We start from the raw sequence: 19,233 nt of genomic DNA, 5'->3' as shown, positions 1-19,233 counted from the left end.
CTCTCAGTGGTCCCCTGGATTTTCACCAAGGTTCTAGCTATAGTAGCTGCCCATCTGTGAAGGATGGGAATGCAAGCATACCTCTTATAGGATGATTGGCTGGTTTGGGGATGATCAGCCACAGCAAGTTACCAAGTCAATTCACACCATCTTTTGGCTTCCTTGAGCCTCAAGGTCAACAGGGACAATCTATTCTGACCCTGACTCAGTCCATAATTTTATCGGCTTTCTGTTAAAAAGAGCTTACCTGCCTCAACAATGCTTACAAACCATGGTGGACCTTCTCAATCTGCTCTACAAGTGCACTAGAATGCTAGTGAAGACGTGTCTCAAGCTTATGGGCCCTTGGCAGTGTACTCCTGCATCACACAGCTTGCCAGACTTCAATTCTGGTCACTGAAAAGCTGATTGAACTCATTTTATCTACCCAAGAGACACAGCATGGACCGTCTGGTCACTGTCCCTATCGAAGTTCTCTCTTCTTTAAGCTGGTGGGAAGATCAGTCCAAGTGTGAGTTCTGTTCTCTGTTTCTTGTCCCACTAACACACTGGTCATTGATGCCTCTTCCCTGGAATGGGGAATTCATCTCAGTCGTCTCAAGATTCAAGGATGATGATCACCAAAGAAGGCCCTGCAGCATATAGACATACTGAAGCTTGGGGCCATATGGTTAGTGTGCAAGGCTGTCTTAATTCTCCTTCAGGGCCTCACTGTTCAAGTGTTGATTGACAACACCACCACAATCCATACAGAAACAAAAAGGAAGGAGTGAGATCATCCCTGCTCTGTGAAAAGACTTATGTATATTTGAGAATGGTACATACTTCATAACACTACTTCAATGGCTCTCCACCTGTCCAGCTTTCAGGACATCCTGGCAGATCACCATCTCAGCAGGACACGCTACAGAACCATCAATGGTGTCTCAGTGATATGATTCTCTGTGGTGGTCTTTCTGAGATGGGGACTGCTATCCCTGGACCTGTTCGCTATGTATGAGAACAAGTGTGCATTTGCTCCGGAGAAGATGTGAGCCCATGCTCGCTGATGGATGTTTCTTCTCCCATGGTCCCTAGGGCTCTTTTTATGCCTTCCCACCAATCCCCAGGATCCCCAGATTTCTCAGGAAACTCAAACAAGACTCAGGCTGTGTTATCCTGCTAGCCCTAACATGGGTCAGACAGCTCTGGTTTTCTGAACTAGTGAGTGTCTCTGTTGACCAGTTGATAATCTCAAGTCTTCTTCCCAGTCTGCGTTCCCAGAATAAGGGACAAATGCTGCATCCAAACCTGACCTTGCTCCATCTCATGTTCTGGGTGCTGGGTGGGTAACCCCTCTGGAGCGAGACTGCTTATCTGAGATTCAAGAGATCCTCCTGCAAAACAGGAAGCCTTCAGCCTGGCTCATTTGCACTGCAGAGTGGAAAAGATTCTCTGTGTGGGTAACCCAGTGATCGCTTTTGCCATTGTCTACTTTGATCCCAAATATTTTGGACTATCTACTCTCCCTGAAATGGTCCAGCCTGTCTGTCAATTCTATTAGAGTGGTGACCATTTCCAGAAATCACTCAACAGTGCAAAGTTACACTATTTGCTCACCTTACAGTATCTAAACTTGAGAGATCTCCCCCCTGGTCCGCAATAAAGGGGCATCCCCCTTCCTGGGACTTCAGTCTGGTTTTAACTGGCATGATGGGACCGCCATATGAACCCATGACAATCTGCTCTCCACATCTATCCATATTCTTGGTAGCCATCAACTTAGCTGGAAGAGTCAGTGAAATAAAGGCCCTTAAGACAGGCCCTCCATATACTGTCTTCCATAAGGACAAGGTCACCTTAGGCCTAATCCCAAATTTTTGCCAAGGTAATCTCAGACTTTCACCTTAATCAATTCATACATCTCCTGGTTTTCTTTCCAAAACCCCACTCTCACAGCCGAAATTAAATTACACACTTCGGAGACAGTGATAGCGCTATCTTTTTTTTTTTTTATTTGGACAGAACCAAGCTATTGAGAATATCCCCTTGGCTGTGTGACTTTTGCAGAAAGAGAGGACAGTACAGTCCTCTTCACTCAGATTATCCAAGTGGGTCTGAGACTGCATCAGGACTTGCTATCAGGTGGTGAACAAGACTCCCCTGGCTCACATCAGGGCACGTTCCACTAGGTGCATGCAGTCTCCGCAGCTTCCCTCACCAACGTTCCAGTCTGAGATATGTAGAACAGCTTTCAGGAGTTTGATCTATTTGTTCATCCTTGCCTACTCCCTGGTCCAGTCTTTCAGATCAGATGCCAACTTTGGTAGAGCTGTCCTGCAGTCACTAGTCAGGTAGGACTTCTTTCTGTCCTCCTGGCCACAGAACTGCTTGATACTCACCAAAAATGAACTCTCTGTGGGCAGTAATCGAAGAAGACAGAATAGTTACTGATGCTACAGTTAATGTGGTTATTCAAGATGTGTTGTCCATGCAGATTCCATGTCATAACTAGGGAGCCCTACCATCTGGGGTTCTTGATGGCAAAGGAGCTGAGGGACAGTTGCGGCTGCCTCACTCCTTATGCCCTTGGCTGTGGTGGCCAGAAGGCCTGGCCACCACAGATACTGCTTTTCAGAAATAATCTGGTCTCATGCATGTGGGGGCTCATGTACACCGAGTGTAATCTGTGTGGGAAAACTCATCTGGAAGAACACAGTTTACCCAGTTTCCAGTACTAGAGGCCTGACCTGGCGTGACTTTCAGCTCTCACTGAAGCACTGGAAGTTGAGGATGCTGAGCACCTCACAAATGCTGTTCAGCATTTTGTAGGCTCAGATTGATAATTGTTAGATGGCAAGAAATAGACAACCTTGTTCTTACCTCCTTACTACTCTATTTGAGCTTTTGTTTGTAAGAATTATAAAGCTCAGAGTTGTGTATAATGTATGTATATATACTATATATAACTGAATAGTAAAATGAGGTGTAGCTCTGAAGCAGTCCCTTATTTCTGTTTCATACTCATTTCAAGAAAATATTAGGGACTCTGTGTACTCAAGTACAACTCTCTTTGAAAGCAGAGCTTTAGGATTGGGTCTTACCTGTTGAAGCATGTTACCAGAAAGTCAAATTCCATATTTTAGACCATGTATGGAGGTGTAAATAATATGGAGTGATGCAAATATGATAAATAATGGAATGTGATGCGGTAAGCTGTCTGAAATAAAAGTACTTTGTGCTCTCCAACTGCGCAACCTTGTTCTGTGATTCATGAACATGTAAATGCCACTTATGTTTTGCTGGTTGTAGGGACCCCCTGCAGTGATAACTCCTCTAGTATTTACTGTACACAACAAGGTCTTTCACAAACCTGCTGTGGCTGTTGATCCTGACTCAGCTGTTGCTATTCCACTTCAAACTCTTAATTGAAAATATGATAGAAGAAAATATATTTATTAGCCAACACTTTTAATATGAAAAAGTAATACCAAATTCCCTACAACTGTTCCATCAAATGTTCTTGTGGGAAGGAAACAATTTAAACAACTTAAAACTTCTGAAGCCCTTGTCTGCAATGGGATTTTTAGCTACTGGGATAGCTGCATCTGTGCAAATGGAGCTATTTACAGGTAGTTGTACCCTGTCTTCAAAATGGAGTAAGCCACACCATACGAATTATGCTGCACTTCTGTATATTGTCTATGCTAGACCTTTACTGGTGAAGCTACACTGATGCCTCAAAATCCAGTAAAAATATTCGCACTACTACTCTCTAAAATGCTCCTATACACTCCCTGAAAAAAATCACAGCTCCACTTGAGGCTTTATATAAGTTTATAAAAGTTCTAAACCTGACCACTGTTTCTAGGCTTAGATCAGAATTCTCTCCTGTCTCCATACAAGAGAGAGCAACCATATTGGTTTGCTTCTAGAAGCTCATGGATTTAGTCAAATTCAATGGAATACTAGTCATGATCATTAATTAACCACAGTCATGGACACATTGACACCAAAGTATGCATTCTCTCTCCACCATCTCCACAAGACCTTCATGGTTCCCTAATGGTGATGTGGAACTAAAGTAGGAAGAAAGAAAAATGAGCGTTGTTGCGAGGAAAATTTAAGCAGATGTAGACAGCCCACTACAAGGAATTATTAAGGTGTTTTTTCTGTTCTGGCTCTGGAAAAAATCTGACTTCATCACCACCTTAGCAGCTGCTAAATTGAACTCCATTGTAGTATTGTGAATTTTGAATTGCCTTGTTAACATACAATGTCACCACTTGACATCAGAATGAAGAAAAGAATAAGTTTATTGCTTTGAGGAAATAGCCCGCATCCATGATGACCTCTTGGGATACCAAGAACTGAAAAGTGGTCATAATAAGCCTGGTACCGTGATAGTTTCCCTCTCTGCATATGGTCCCTTAACACACATGGAGGGCCTCAAACCACTGAAGGAAAATTCAGCCAACATTTGCAACTGTGACTCATGTCCTTTCTGGCAGGTGAAAGAGTGAAGAGCACCACTGCTATGTACTGTCTGAGATTGTCAGCAATTCTTTGGGAGAAGAGAAATCTGCCATAATCAAACCAGTACTTCAGTAACCACCGCTATAGGCCCCCTTTCCCATAGCAAGCAATGCCTGGTGGGTTTGCCATATAAAAGGAGGGCCTGTGGGCTCTCTGGAATGATCGCTTCACACAACATCCTCTCTCCCCCCACACACACCGTGTGGCTCCGATGAGGCTCTGAGCAGGGATGAGCCCTTTAAACTAAACACGAACAGCCCAGCATAGCTGGGTTTTCCCCCATCCCCCACTGCATGTGTCCGATCAAGCTCTCACTCACCAGAAGTGCCTTTTCCAGGATCATGGTCCGGGAGCATGCCTTGGGAGTGGGGGGAGGCTATTGGCTCCAGCATTAAGAATAGTTCCTGGCTAGGGGGGAAAACAGATTCCCCACTTGCCGCCTGTGCACTCTCCTCCTCCAAAAACTCATCCTCGTCGCTCCGTGCTACTCCCCCCTTGCAGGTGTCCATGGACAGTGGTGGAGTAGTGGTGGCGTTACCCCCCATAATTGCATGCAGCTCATGGTAGAAGTGGCATGTATGGGGCTGTGACCCAGAGTGCCTGTTCGCCTCCCTGGCTTTTTGGTACGCTTGCCTGAGCGCCTTGATTTTTGTATGACACTGCTCTGTGGCCCTGGAGTAGCCTCTTTCCGTCATGGCCCTGGACACTTTAGCGTACGTATTTGCGTTTCTTTTTTTGGAACGTAGTTCTGCCATAACAGATTCGTCTCCCCAACATGCAATGAGATCCAGTACCTCCCATTCGGACCATGCTGGAGCTCGTCTGCGAATCTGGGACTGCGTGGTCTCTTGTGATGGTGGACTCTGCATGGTCGCCTGTGATGGTGGACTGTGCTGATGGTGACCAAACAGGAAATTCAAAAGTTCCCGGGGCTTTTACTGCCTACCTGGCTAGTGCATCGGAGTTGAGAGTGTTGTCCAGAGCGGTCACAAGGGAGCATTCTGGGATAAGCTCCTGGAGGCCAATAACGTCGAATTGTGTCCACAATACCTGTAACTGCGATCTCAATTTTAGCGCTACTCCACTTGCCGAGGTGGAGTACAGAAATCGGATTAAAGAGCCCTTTAAATCGAAAAAACTGGTTTGGTCATTAGGACGGAATCAGTTTTATTTCAAAGTAACTCAGCTAATTCCGAAATAACCACATAGTGTAGACCAGGCCTAAGACAGCACAGATGTGGAGGCAAGAGAGTGCACTTGGAGCCAGGATGAGGGGGGCTAAGAGCTGGATACCTGGAACCAAGGACCGAGACACAGCAGAAGGCAGTGTTAGGGAACAGGAGCAGTAGATCAGTGCAGGGGGCTGCTTCATCCTCTGTTGTGAAAAACAAATGTGATAGGGGAGAAGCCCAGTGATATGTTTTAAATATGGTATAGCTTGAAGTCCAGTGAGAAATTTGAAGTTTATCACTTTTGAGATTGCTGTTTAGATATGCCCTGAAAAATGTGTTAGAATAATGGGGAACACTCCAGGAAAAAGTGATTTATAAATCTTGAACTTTGAAACGAAGATTCTCCAGCGGGGTGGCCAAGCTGACTTGAAAGGCCCACTTGCTGCTTTCAAGGCTATAAATTGTGGCTCTCCAAAAACTGTCTTTAAAATAAATTATATATTTAATTATGAATTTAAAATGCATTCCCAGCTGTATGCCCTGCAATTTTTAACAGATGTGTTTGAATCCTCTCTATCACTATGGGGAAGAGGTAAAGGATGCTTGCTCCCTGGCTGCCTCTTACTACTTCCACTACTAGTTCCAGGATTAGCTCTGGGGTGAGCAGGGAGCACTCTAGTAGTTTCTATCCCTTCCTTGCTGGAATTGCTCATCAGTTCCCCTGCTGGCCACATGTGAGGGGAGAACAATTACAGCAGCCAAAAGGAATGCAGATAGGAATTGTAGAATATCAGGGTTGGAAGGGACCTCAGGAGGTCATCTACTCCAACCCCCTGCTCAAAGCAGGACCAATCCCCAACTAGATCATCGCATGTCAAGCCTGACCTTAAAAACCTCTAAAGAAGGAGATTCTACTACCTTCCTAGGTAACCCATTTCAGTGCTTCACCACCCCCCTAGTGAAAATTTTTTTCCTAATATCCAACCTAAACCTACCCCACTGCAACTTGAGACCATTACTCCTTGTTCTGTCATCTGGTACCATTGAGAACAGTCTAGATCCATCCTCTTTGGAACCCCCTTTCAGATAGCTATCAAATCCCCCCTCATTCTTGTCTTCTGCAGACTAAATAATCCCAGTTCCCTCAGACTCTCCTCATAATCCAGGAACTCATCTGGCTCTTCTTGAGCCTAGGGGAGGGTCTAGCGAAGATGCCCCACTTTGGGAAATGCAGGAGAAGGGAAAAAGATTGGATGAGAACCAACAACCGCTTTCAACTCTGATTTTCTGTCTTAATGCAGATGCAAATTACAGTAACCTGGGGGCTGCTCTAACTTATATACAGAGGAAGAGGGGGTGGGGGGAATGTAGAGACCCAGTATTGTAAACCAGGTCAAAAATTACATAACATGTCATTGCTTGAATTCTCTCTAGGCTAACTTTATATATTAAAAACTCAACAGGGCAATTGGCAGATGGAGTTTGACGAACAGAAATGCAATCATAGCTAAAACATAACAAGAGTTCTCTTTGAAATCTCTCTGGGATATGACCCCTTTTTGGAATCATAAAATATGTGATCAGTTGCTGTTTTCTTTGCTTCCTTTAACCACGAAGCCAGAATCCTCTTTTCTGGCTGTCAGAGGTTCAGTGTTGTTCCTTTGTGAATGGAACTTAGAAACAAACCTCTTTAACTGATTCTGGATTGCAGAAGAGGTCATAGGTGCCACCTCCGTGGGTGCTCTGGGGCAGGAGTACCCACGGGGAAAAATTAGTGGGTGCAAAGTAGTGGGTGCTCTGCACCAACCAGCAGCCAAGTTCCCTTCCCCCTGGGCGCGCTGTATCCCCGCTCCTCTGCCTACCTCCTGCCCAGCAACTGCAGAACAGCTGTTTGGTAGCATTAGCACGCTCCGGGAGGGGGGTGAGGAGGAGGAACGTAGTGCGCTCAGGGGAGGAGGCTGCGAAGAGGTGGAGCTGGGGCGTGGATTTGGGGAAGGGGTTGGAATATTGGCAGGGAGGGGATGGAGTTGGGGTGGGGACTTTGGGGAAGGGGTTGGAATGGGGGTGGGGAAGAGCTGGGAAGAGGCAGGGCAGTGGGCGGGGCTTCACGGAAGGGGTGGAGTGGGAGTGGGGAGGGGTCGAGCACCCATGGGAAAGAGGAGAAGTCAGCGCCCATGGAAGAGGTATTCTTTATTTTTTAATCTAATGCATTACTCATTGTCGGTTCAAAAATGTATAGCAAGTTAAAATGTGGAGGTCATGTAAAATTAAATAAAATAAGTAACCAATATTATACTGACTAGAATGGGGATGAGAAGGCAGTCATGAGAGTGGAGAAAGAGAGATCAGTATGAGCCTCAGATCCGCAAGTGAGCAGCCTCCTGCTGTTTAAGTAGGTCTAATGTGCTGCGTAGGACACATTCACTTCCCCACACCCCCGGTTGGAGCGCTGTGCTTTAGAGTTTCTAATTTCATCCTACCTGAGTTTATGAGCAATGTCTCATCTATTTTTGAATCAGCTTTAAATTTCTTCCATCCTTTCTTTGATTTACAAAAGAAATTAATGCTAGAATGATTCAGTATTAAAATCTACAGTATTAATCAGTGAAGCAAAAAACGCATCCTCAAGGGCTTGTCTGGAAGTGTACTAACCTGCCATGCACTAACTAGACATGTGGACCCTACTACTGTGCACTAAAAATTTGGTAGTGTGTTTTGACCTACTCCTGTTTCGAAGCAAAGTATATATAAGTGAATTGCAGAACTTTTAGTTTGCAGTGGCAGAAGCCACACAGCCAGTTAGTGCATGAAAGGCTAGTGCATTGTAGATTTATACTCCAGTTTACCATGCACTAACTGTATAGGCAAGTTTTAAAATAGATGCTGATTCAATCTCTAGTCATACCCTTTCTGTTAATATGCTCATGGGTGTCCCCTTGCCCTGCATATCCATCGAAGGATAGGAAGTTTAAGTACTAAGCATCAAGAAGTTGTATTTTTCTTGATATAGCTGTGAGCTCTATGCTCCTATTTGGCCCACCCTTTTAATAATTATCCTTGTTATTGAACATGCTGTGCAAGAGATTTTGCTTCCAGTGCCCCAGTCTGACACTGTAAAAATTGTTTTCCGAAGCACCAATAGTTTACTGGCACAGTGCTTTTATGAGGTACCCAGTAATGAACATGGGTAAACACAGGAAGGGAGAACAACATAAACCATAGGATATTTGCTCTGCTTCAGTGCCTAGATCTCTTGTAATGTGTACCCTATATTCTCTTCCAAAAATGCTATTATCCCTGGATGATTTCACATAAAGGCTAATGCACAAAGTAATTCAAGTGGGGAAGGGGGTTGTTTTAGCTACTATTTTGGTTCACTGGTTTGATGTGGAACATTTCAGCCAAACTTCATTGTCTAAATGCATTAATAGTTCAATGCAGTTAATTAGTCAGCCATTACAATAACAGAATTGGCACTCTTAGGAAATAAAATAGACGCGAACTGCCCTGATAATAAAAGGTTGATTAGAATTAAGATGAACGACTTACTGAAAGACAAATGTGTCTTAAATAACTTTCCAGCTTTACAAGTTACTTTGTAACTCGATTCAGAGTAGCAGCCGCGTTAGTCTGTATCTGCAAAGAAAAGGAGGACTTGTGGCACCTTAGAGACTAACACATTTATTTGAGCATAAGCTTTCGTGAGTTACAGCTCACTTCATCGGATGCATACGAATGAATGAATGCATCCGATGAAGTGAGCTGTAGCTCACGAAAGCTTATGCTCAAATAAATGAGTTAGTCTCTAAGGTGCCACAAGTCCTCCTTTTCTTTTTGTAACTCGAGTTCATTATTGCAGGCAGATATGAAATTAGTGGCACAAGAGGGTAAAATCTGAACATCCAACTCATTCTAGTCGTGTCCACGAATCGCAGGTTGAAAATCACTGTACTAGTGGATGTCCCCTACTGGCCTAGGTAACTGGAAACCACATCTACCCTTCCTTTTCCTGGGACAAGGGGGGGTTGCTTCAGAGATTCTTCTAAGGGTCTGTCTTCACTGGAGTCATAGTGTTAGTATAAGTTAGAGTCAACTCCGGCGTTAGCCTCCACTGAGAGCAGTCACCGTGCAAAAATAACACTGGGGCTCCAGTGTGTTTGCATGAGCAGATAGAGTCATTTTACTAGCAGGACAGAGTAGCTGTGTCCCCAGCAGCGCTGGAGCTTTGACCCAGACCCCCTGACCGGCCGCTAGCTGGAGCTGATGGGTATGGCTGCACTGGCGCTGGAGGAGACATACCGCTGTTAGCTCCCATGGAGCTCACGTGCTAAAAAAGCCCACTCCCTCCTCCAGGTATCTATGATCTCGGACAGGATCGTACTTGGGGAGGCTGGTAACTCCCTCCGCTCTTGCGCTGCTGGCTGCATTGCTATTTTTAGCAGTGCAGTGAAGACAGGCCCCAAGAGACGCCCTCTCCTGATAAAACAAGCCAAGGCGCTTCTGAATGAGAGACACAGCCAGGCCCGTGGGGATAACTGTCAGCGCCTACCTCAGATTTACCCCGGGCCTATGTTCCCCTTCCCACCCTTTTCTCCAGGATGGTATTTTCCAAAGCGGCAGTGGGGTAGTAGCGGTGTCCTGCCGGGCGGGGGCGGCGGCCGCTCTCTGTTGAGCGGCAGCGCTCAGAGCCGCATTCTCAGCAGCGGCCTCCTGCCAGTAGGGGGCGCTGCAGTGGTGCTGCTTTGCCGCCCGCTGGGCTCTTGCCCTCTGCCCCGCTGCAGCGCCCCCTCCCCACCTCAGCACAGAGGGAGCCCGCCGGGCGGCACCGTCGGTCTCTGCTGCGCTGGGGCCGGGCAGGTACGAGGGCGGCGTGTGGGAGAGGGGCTGATGGGCCTGGTGGCAGCCGTGGGGTGCCCCTGTGTGGGAGAGGGGCCCTCAGGCAGGGGAGCGGAGGCGCCTGGTGGCAGAGCCGGGGGTGAGGCAGGCAGAGGGAAGCGGGTGGGGCCTGGGCGAGGAGCGGGGACAGGGCCGGTGCGGTTGAGGGGAGCCATTTGAGTGCGAGTTTCTGGGGGCCTTGGGGCAGAGGCTGGGACTGTGAAGGCGCAAGGAGGGGCCATGCGGGGGCAAGGAAGGAGTCGGGTCGGATGACTTTTGAGAGGGGATGACTGGGGCTCTCAGGGAAAGGAGGAGAAGAGATTGAGGGGTTATGGGGAGACTGTGTGTTGGGGGGAGGGGGAATATGGGGAAAAGGAAACACTGCTGGACGGGTGTGTGGTAGCATCCCGTAACAGTTAATGCCTTGAAGGAGGGTTGCAGTTACGAAAAGGTTGGGGAAACCATCTCAAGGAACACCGCGTGGCTGCGGGAAGTGGTGCAGGTGGCGCTTCCCTGTCTGCCACTACGGAGCCAGTGCCGTGGTGCTGCCTAATGTTTTGGCAGTCAGAAGAGGTACAAAATGAGGTACAAAGCGAGGTGTGGGGGAGGGTGTTAGCCCAGTGTCCTGGCCGAATTCCACCAGTACAGTCTGCCTAACTAAAATTTCCACCTGCAGTTTCAATTGGATGCTTCACTTCATGTTCTCTTAAACAGCTGCTGTGTTCCACTGCTGAAATGGCTGCATTTCACTGTTGGTTTGACCTAGCTCAGTGGGGTATTTTGAAGCTTAATTCATGTTTGTACTGTGTCTTTCGGTTGTGGTTTTGAGGTTATTGGCATTTGGAATAAAACAATAAAAACCCAAGGCCTAGGCCTCCCATTTCCCCCCCAGGTTGCCGTTGTTGCTGATAGCACACTACTTCAGCTGCAAATAATAATTCCCACAATCAAAGGGGTTAAATGCAATTTTCACTACCAAATCTCACACCTGATTTCAATAAGCAAGTGTTCTCTTGCCAAAGTGCTGTTCACATGCCATTGTATGCAGCTCAAAACTTGTGTTGTAGTATCATAGTAGTCTCTACTTTTTTGGATGACTTCTGGAAAGCTCAGGCTTATACACTGCAAACTTGCGGAAAACATGCAAAGAATAGTTAAAACTTGAGTGATTGTCAAAGTGGAAAAAAAAGGAAACTGCTTGGGGAAATATGACAGGTAATGGTTAAATACTGTAGGACTTCATTAACTATTGGAGGGAGGGGAAAACCACCATCCTCTCACCACCTTTCAGAATAAAACCTGGCATATATTACTGTAAAGTGTAGAGTGGCAGAAAATAGTGTTTACCCCTATGCATATCCCTTTACTGTGTGTTCTATGCTGTATATGCATCATGCGTCTTTGCCTCATTTCTTATGGCTTTCCTTTTGTCAGTGTTCTAGGGTTTTCTGTACATGTGTTGTCTTGCTAAGTCTACATGGTGTTTTTGCTATGTGTAGATGGAGAACTGATGGTGTGAAACTGAGGTGGGTTGGGCTCGCTATGAAGCCTTGTGGCTTGTTGGGGGACAGCAGCGTGACAGGGAGGCTGGGATTCTCTGTGCCTATGTACTCAGTCAGACTTATGTCACTTTCAGTAGCTCAGTTGTCCAGTGGCTTCTTAAGGTGGCCAGCATTGGCAGAGGCTTTACAGAAACGTGGACAAAAATAAATAAATAAATACATGATAGACACCAGGATTCTCGCAGAGGGACATATCCCCTAGAAAAGTGGCTATGGTCATGGTAGTCCTAGTTTGTCCTGGTGTAGCAATAGGGTTAGCGTGTATTCTGCCTCCTGCTAAGACTTCTGTGATCATAAATGTTGCTTTCTGGAAACAGTATCCTGAATTCTCACTAATGGGGCTAGCTTGATTCGCTCCGGAAAGCCTGAAGCCAAAACTGTACCTGCAAGTTGGGGCATTTCAACCATAAAGACAGGGGGGAAGTACAAACTTGAAACATTTTTTACTCCTGAATGTGCCAGGATATACACACCCTTACTGTAGCTAATTCTCAGTAATCATAGTTATCTTGCTTATGCCATAGGCAGTTATGTTGTATAAATGTTGTAACTTGCCTGTTCCTGTGGTATTGTATATAATTTTGATTAGCATGTGGTATTGACTAAACTGGGTAGTGGTATGTGTTATTTTAGCAATAATGTTTTACATCTATTATGATAGATTGCTGCCTAATATATAGGTATGTATATGTATTTTGCTGCATGTCCTGGCCATTCAAAACTTAAAGGTGACAGCAGACAGAGAACTTGGATCTTTCTGCTCCAAAAGCTGCCAGCTGAGCAGTTCTGAGTCAATGTACTAGAGAGCAGCAGTACAAATACATTCTCTCCACTTCATTACACTGTTTTCCATTCCATTCTGTAAAAACCAGCAACTGTCGCTACCTTTCCTGTCGATGTCACTTCAGTGTTGAATTCTGCAGGGTTTAACATTATAGGGGAATGCCAGCAGGTTGAGTTGTCTTTATAAAGGCAACTAACTAGTACTTCTAACTAGTAATTAGAAGTGGGTGAGTGGGTGGGGGAAGTGGCAGGAAGACTGGGGGAGAATAAGGGTGTGGGCAGCTGTCAGCCCCATATTTTCACCTTCCATGTGCCGGCACTGGGGGATGGATATGAGCTCTTCACCCTACCTCTGCATGTGTGTGAGAATCTGGAAGGTTCCTGCTCATCTGTGGGGGTCTGACACCCTCTCCTTGCCCCTTCTCTTTGAGCCAGATTGTGGAGGGGGACTTCCCTTTCAGGGGGTGTCAGAGCCTCACTTCCTGCTCTCCCATGTGTATTGCAGGATCTGGGGTTCCCGCCTATCTATGAGGTATGGACAGACCCCTTCCCCCAACACTTCTTTTTTTCAAAGGAGAAGGTTTGCCTTTCTGGGGGGATCTGAGCCCCCCATCCTATTCCCCTCTCATGTAATATATGACCTGGGGTGCCTCATCCCTCTAAGAAGGTCTGAGCCCAGCTCAGAGCATGCACCAAGATCATACTGCTGACATTGGATTGGGATGAGAAGCTAAAACCAGGTTTGCTTGTCATAGAAATTCTGCAGCTCTGGAGAGGAGGGATAGGAACACCCACTGAAATAAATGGAGCAATTCACATATCTCACAGCTATTGTTTCAGGCTGCGCTGCATTCATCTCCACTGGGTATTCTCTTTCAGCTGAGACCATCTCATTGAGATGAATGGGATACTTCAACTTCTCCAAGTCTGCTGTGTTGCTGATGGATATGTAGAGCCCTTCCCTTTCATTCGCCCTTTAATTTCATGCAATATTATATTGGTGTGCCAGTTCAGCTGTAGCTAAAGTTGGGAAACACTTCCTGTTTAAAGGATGACTCTTACAAGTGCTCTAAAATCTGTGTGCTTTACACAGCTTGTTCTGAAATTTGCTATGCCTTGTGGGATTGTAGGGTAGAGTTAGTGATCCAAATGTAGAGCCATTTAAGCAAGGGTTTCCCAAGATAACAGCCACCAGGGAAAACAAAACAAAACAGCATTTCCTTCCGTTCACAGATTCTAGCAACTTTGATTAGTTTGAAACCCACTGTGGGCAGAATCTAAGGCTGTGTCTTTACTGCCATTTTCAGTGCTAAAACTTTAGTCATTTGGGGTTGTGAAAAAACACCCCCGAGAGACACAATTTTTAGCGCTGAAAAGTGCCAGTATAGACAGCGCTTTATCGCCGGGCACGCCCGGCGATAAAGCTACCACCCCTTATTCAGGGTGGTTATTTTTTATTGCTGGGAGAGCTCTCCCCCAGCGATAAAGCATGACTACACTGCCCAAGTCACTGTGTGGCCACGCTGTAATGTGGGCGGTGTAGACATACCCTAAGAATGACCTGTAAACATTTGGGAAAAATCTGCCTCTGACAAGGTTTTAGTTGTTTCTTTCTTTTGGAGAATTGTAATCTGAGTACAGCAGACTATTCAGGAGGTGCTGAAACTATTTTTTAAAAGAAAATAAATTATACATGCCAATGCTCACTGGGAGGGGAGGTGTGGTTAGGGCTGCAATAGTAGGTGAGTTATAGGGAGATGAGCGGGGTTGGGTCTGCAGTGAGGGATGGGGTATTATGGGGAGAAGACTAAGGCAATGTCTACACAATGGACCCTACAGCAGCATAGTCTCCCATATAGCCGCTCGATGCCAGTGGGAGAGAACTCTCTCCCTGGCATAATTAAACCATCCCCAACAAGCTGCAGTAGCTATGTCGGTGGGAGAGCATCTCCCGCTGACATAGCACTGTTCACACTGGCACTTTTGTTGGTGAAACTTATGTTGGTCAGGGGTGTGTTTTTTCACACCCCTGACCGACAGAAGTTTTGCGGACAAAAGTGCAAGTGTAGACAAAGTCTGAATGGGAATGAGTGGTAGGGGTGGGAAGAGGGGCTGGAGATGTTCAGATAAGGGGGGGGCATACGGATTAGGGGAGAGGACAGGAGGGGTTGGAGAATGTGAGGCGTACCAGAGGAAGCTGGAGGTTTTGGAGTGGGGCAGCCGTCAGCCCTGAATTCTCCCTTTCTGTGTGTCCTGGGATATGGAGGAACCCTACCCCTCTGCCTGGGTCTGAGCCCCTCTCCCTGCCTGCTGTGTGTTCTGGGATTGGGGGAGCCTGCGGTTTTGGGGTGTCTAAGCCCGCCTCCACGTGAGTTGCTATCTAGGGTGGGAGTGGGGAGGACTGAGGGTAACGCAAAATTAAACATCTAACAACCAGAAAATGAATTGTTAAGGTACTGTTACCTGTAGGGTGAGATGAGGGTTGGCCAGAGTGTAGGGGAAGGGGCACATTTTGGAGGAGGGGCAGACTGGGTGGGCTTGGCTGATGCAGAGGTAGAAGTCCCAGCTGAGGGTGGATAGTGAGAGTGAGGGGCCTAGCTCTTTATGCTGCTTGGGCTACATAACCAAGGTAGTGCGTGGCCCTTCAGCAAGCTGCTGCCTGTGATATGTGTACATAGCAGCATAGAGCAGGAGACAGCAAGGAGCAACTTCTTACAGGTTAATGGGCTTCTGCCAACTACAGGCTTAATAGGATGGAAAGGAGAGGGAAAGCTGGAAATATTAGCAGGAGGGTGCTGAATGTTATGGGGAATGGCGGCTCGGGGCAGAGCAGGAGAGAGGGACACCAGTCTTCTCCCTCACATGCATGAAGTTACTGTAACCACCATACAATAAAACTATCAAGGTTTTTGGACATAGAAAATGGCTGCAGTTTCTTTCATTGGCCCGGTTAGCAACTACACATCAGACATTTCAAAGCATGAACGTTAGCCCCATTCCAATAACAAAATGTACAAAAAGGGGGTGGTAGGAATCATGTAGCAACCATGTGGCCTTGTGGAAAGACAACTGGACTGGGACTATTCCTAGCTGTGCCACTGGCCATTTGGGTTACCTTGGGCAAGTCACTTCACCTTTCCATACCTCAGTTTCCCATCTGCAAAGTGGGATGATGTAATTTTTTTTTTTGAGATCTGCTGACGAAAAGCACTATGTATAAGCTAAGTCTTTTGATTGTTACTTAGCCACAGTAACATATAAATTGCAAACCTAGGTGAGAGCCACAACTGTCTAAATGGCCATTAACTTCTACCAACAAACATTTCTCCTTCTGTTTTAAAAACTAGGAAATTAAATGGCAAAAACCTTTGTTAATAACACAGTTAAGCTTGCCTGGTGATAGGTTGTGCCCTTCCAGAATGCTGAGTTCAGAAAACTGGGAAATCCAAAATTAAGGTACACATAACCTTAACTCTACCATTTGTGAGTGATAACCGCCCATACCACATATATTTGCCCTCTGACTTTTCACTGAAAAGGAAAGAAGCTATCTTCATCTGCCCTACACTCTCTCTCCCTACTACATTACTGACCAAATCCTACAACTTGTGAAATTTCACAACCATTTGATCTTCTGTGTGCATACGCTGATTGTTTTGGGGCATCGTTCAAAGAGGGCAGCATTAAGGTTATATGGAAGTGTACCTTAACTCTGTATTTCCTGTTTTTCTGAAGTTTGGTGGTGGTTTTTTTCTGAACTTGACATTCTGAGCAACTATAACTCTATGCTAACTAATGTTTTTGCCACTTATACCCTACTCTGAGTAGGTCAAGAACAGGGGTGGGCAAACTTTTTGGCCTGAGGGCCACATCGGGTTTCTGAAATTGTATGGAAGGCCAGTTAGGGGAGGCTGTGCCCCCCCCCCCCCAAACAGCCAGGCTCGGTCTGGCCCCCGCCTCCTATCTGACCCCCCCGCTTCTTGCCCCCTGACGGCCCCCCCCCCGGGACACCTGCCCCATCCAACCCCCATGTCTCCTGACGGCCCTCCCAGGACCCCTGCCCCTACCACCACTCCCGGATCCACGCCCCCTGACTGCCCTCTGCTGTCCCATCCAACCCCCCCCTCTTTCCTGACTGCCCCCCCGGGACCCCTGCCCCCATTCAACCCCCCTGTTCCCCGCCCTCTGACCGCCCTGCCCTCTATCCAACCCCCCTCCATTCCCTGCCCCCTTACCACGCTGCCTGGAGCACCGATGGCTGGCGGTGCTACAGCCGCACCTCCCAGAGGACCAGAACAGGCAGCCGTGCCGCCCAGCTGGAGCCAGCCATGCTACTGCGCAGCACAGAGCACCGGGTCAGGCTGTGGCTCTGCAGCTGCGCTGTCCGGCAAGAACTCGCCACCCAGAGCATTGCTCCAGCGGCTCAGTGAGCTGAGGCTGCGGGGAAGGAGAGACAGCTGGGGACTAACCTCCGAGGCCAGGAGCTCAGGGGCCCGGCAGGAGAGTCCCATGGGCTGGATGTGGCCCGTGGGCTGTAGTTCGCCTACCTCTGGTCTAGAAGGCACATTGATTAAAACACCTATGCTTGGTTTACACTAGTGCTTTTACTGTTGCTGCAACTCCATCAGTACTAGAGCAATGGTGGGAGATCTGGAAACAACCTTCAATGTAGACATAGCTTTTGTCCTTTCACAAATGTTATTATATGATACTCAAACTGTCATCCTTGTCTCTTAGTGCAGTCCCCTCAATATTTAGTGTTCTAAGTACACCAGTTTGGGTTGACTTCAAGAAATAGAATTACTGCTCAGAATGGTTTTCAGCAAAAAAATCCCTCTTCCTATTGGAAATAATTTAAGCAGCTCTATATACTGGACAATGCCACTCGGCACCATTTCAGAAAGTGTTATTGACATTTGGTGGAAGATGGGCCATCTCACAGGTTTGGGAGGGGTCATGGGCATCAACAGGCTCTGTTCATTGCCTACAATATGGCTTTTAATTGTGGTGCTGTCCATATTTTGTTCTGCAGGCAGCATGGAAGCTGTTTAGAAGCCATTAAGTATTAAGTGAAGGTGGGGAAAAGGGGAAAAAAAAAATTCTTTGAGTGCTTGCTCATGTCCATTCCATGCTAGGTGTGTGCACGCCGCGTGCACTGTTGCTGGAAATTTTTCCCTTAGTGCAGGTGTGGCCAACCTGAGCCTGAGAAGGAGCCAGGATTTACCAATGTACCTCCTGATCAGCTGTTTTGTGGCATGCAGGAGGCTGTGGGGGGGACAAGCGAGGGCACTGCAGGCTCAGGGGAGGGGGTGGGAAGGGATGGAGTGGGGGCAGGGTCTGTGGCAGAGCCAGGAGTTGAGAAGTGAGCGCCCCCCAGCAATTTGGAAAGTTGGCGCCTGTAGCTCCATCCCCGAAGTCGGTGCCTATACAAGGAGCCGCATGTTAACTTCTGAAGAGCCGCATGTGGCTCCAGAGCCACAGGTTGGCCACTGCTGCCTTAGTGGTATCTGTTGTGCTGGCTCTAGTGCCCTCTGGAGCCGCCTGCGTATGCGCTGGTATAAGGTGTACCACTGGCCCCGTATCGTCTCAGTTGCTCTTTACTGCGCATCACATTTGCTGGAACAACCTTTTCTTGGTCTGGCAAGGATTCTTTCCAGGGGTTTTGAACTCTTTCTTCAGTCATAGTGTTAATATTTTAGTGTATATCGTTTTTGCAAGTTATGATAGTGAATATAGTTGGTGTATAGTTCCTATTGTTGAAGGATTTTTTGCCCCAGGGACCGGGCATGCCCAGAGCTTTGAGCCTAGTGCCTCTTGTGGCAAACCTGTGATTGTGAGTGACTTGAGTTGCTTAAAGTGCTTGGGGGAAACTCATGTAAAGGACAAGTGAAAAATCTGTTGGGGCTTTACCCCCTGCACTAAGAAAGACCAGGGCTAAAGGCTATCCTCCTGAAAACTGCCCTCAGACCTGTCACAGAGCAGAGCCACTTTGATTTGGCACTGAGTACTTTGGCATTGGTGCAAAGTGTCTCCCCAGTACTGAGTTCTTCCCAGCACTGTTCTCCATTCCCAGTGCCGAGGAAGAATCACAAAAAGCAGCGCACCAAGAGAGGCCATTCACTAGTGCAGAAGAGAGACAAGTGGGGAGAGGGAGTGAGACCCATGCCTGGCCACTCTTCTACCTCGGGACCCACGTCGGCACCGTCGACTCCACAAAGTCCAGTGCGGAACCCTCTGCTGACACCAGGGAACCACTGTGATACCAGTGGACTTATAGTGCCATCGACCCCAGAGGATTTTCAGGTGGCTAGGGACCTTCACTCTCT

The 19,233-nt window shown here is 47.1% G+C and overlaps 1 long non-coding RNA gene across 2 annotated transcripts in view; it reads left to right on the top strand.

Moving 5' to 3' along the window:
- Nucleotides 1-10,408: 10,408 nt before the first annotated feature.
- Nucleotides 10,409-19,233, top strand: part of LOC141993968 (uncharacterized) — a 125,313-nt gene continuing 116,488 nt past the window's right edge. For both annotated transcript variants that reach the window (XR_012640981.1, XR_012640980.1), the window contains exon 1: nucleotides 10,409-10,544. This is a non-coding gene — a long non-coding RNA (uncharacterized LOC141993968). The remainder of the gene's footprint in view (nucleotides 10,545-19,233) is intronic.

Source organism: Natator depressus, chromosome 9 (assembly GCF_965152275.1).
Source record: "Natator depressus isolate rNatDep1 chromosome 9, rNatDep2.hap1, whole genome shotgun sequence".
NCBI lineage: Eukaryota > Metazoa > Chordata > Testudines > Cheloniidae > Natator > Natator depressus.
The sequence above is the reverse complement of the archived record's forward strand: the minus strand, read 5'-3'. Positions and strand labels throughout refer to the sequence as shown.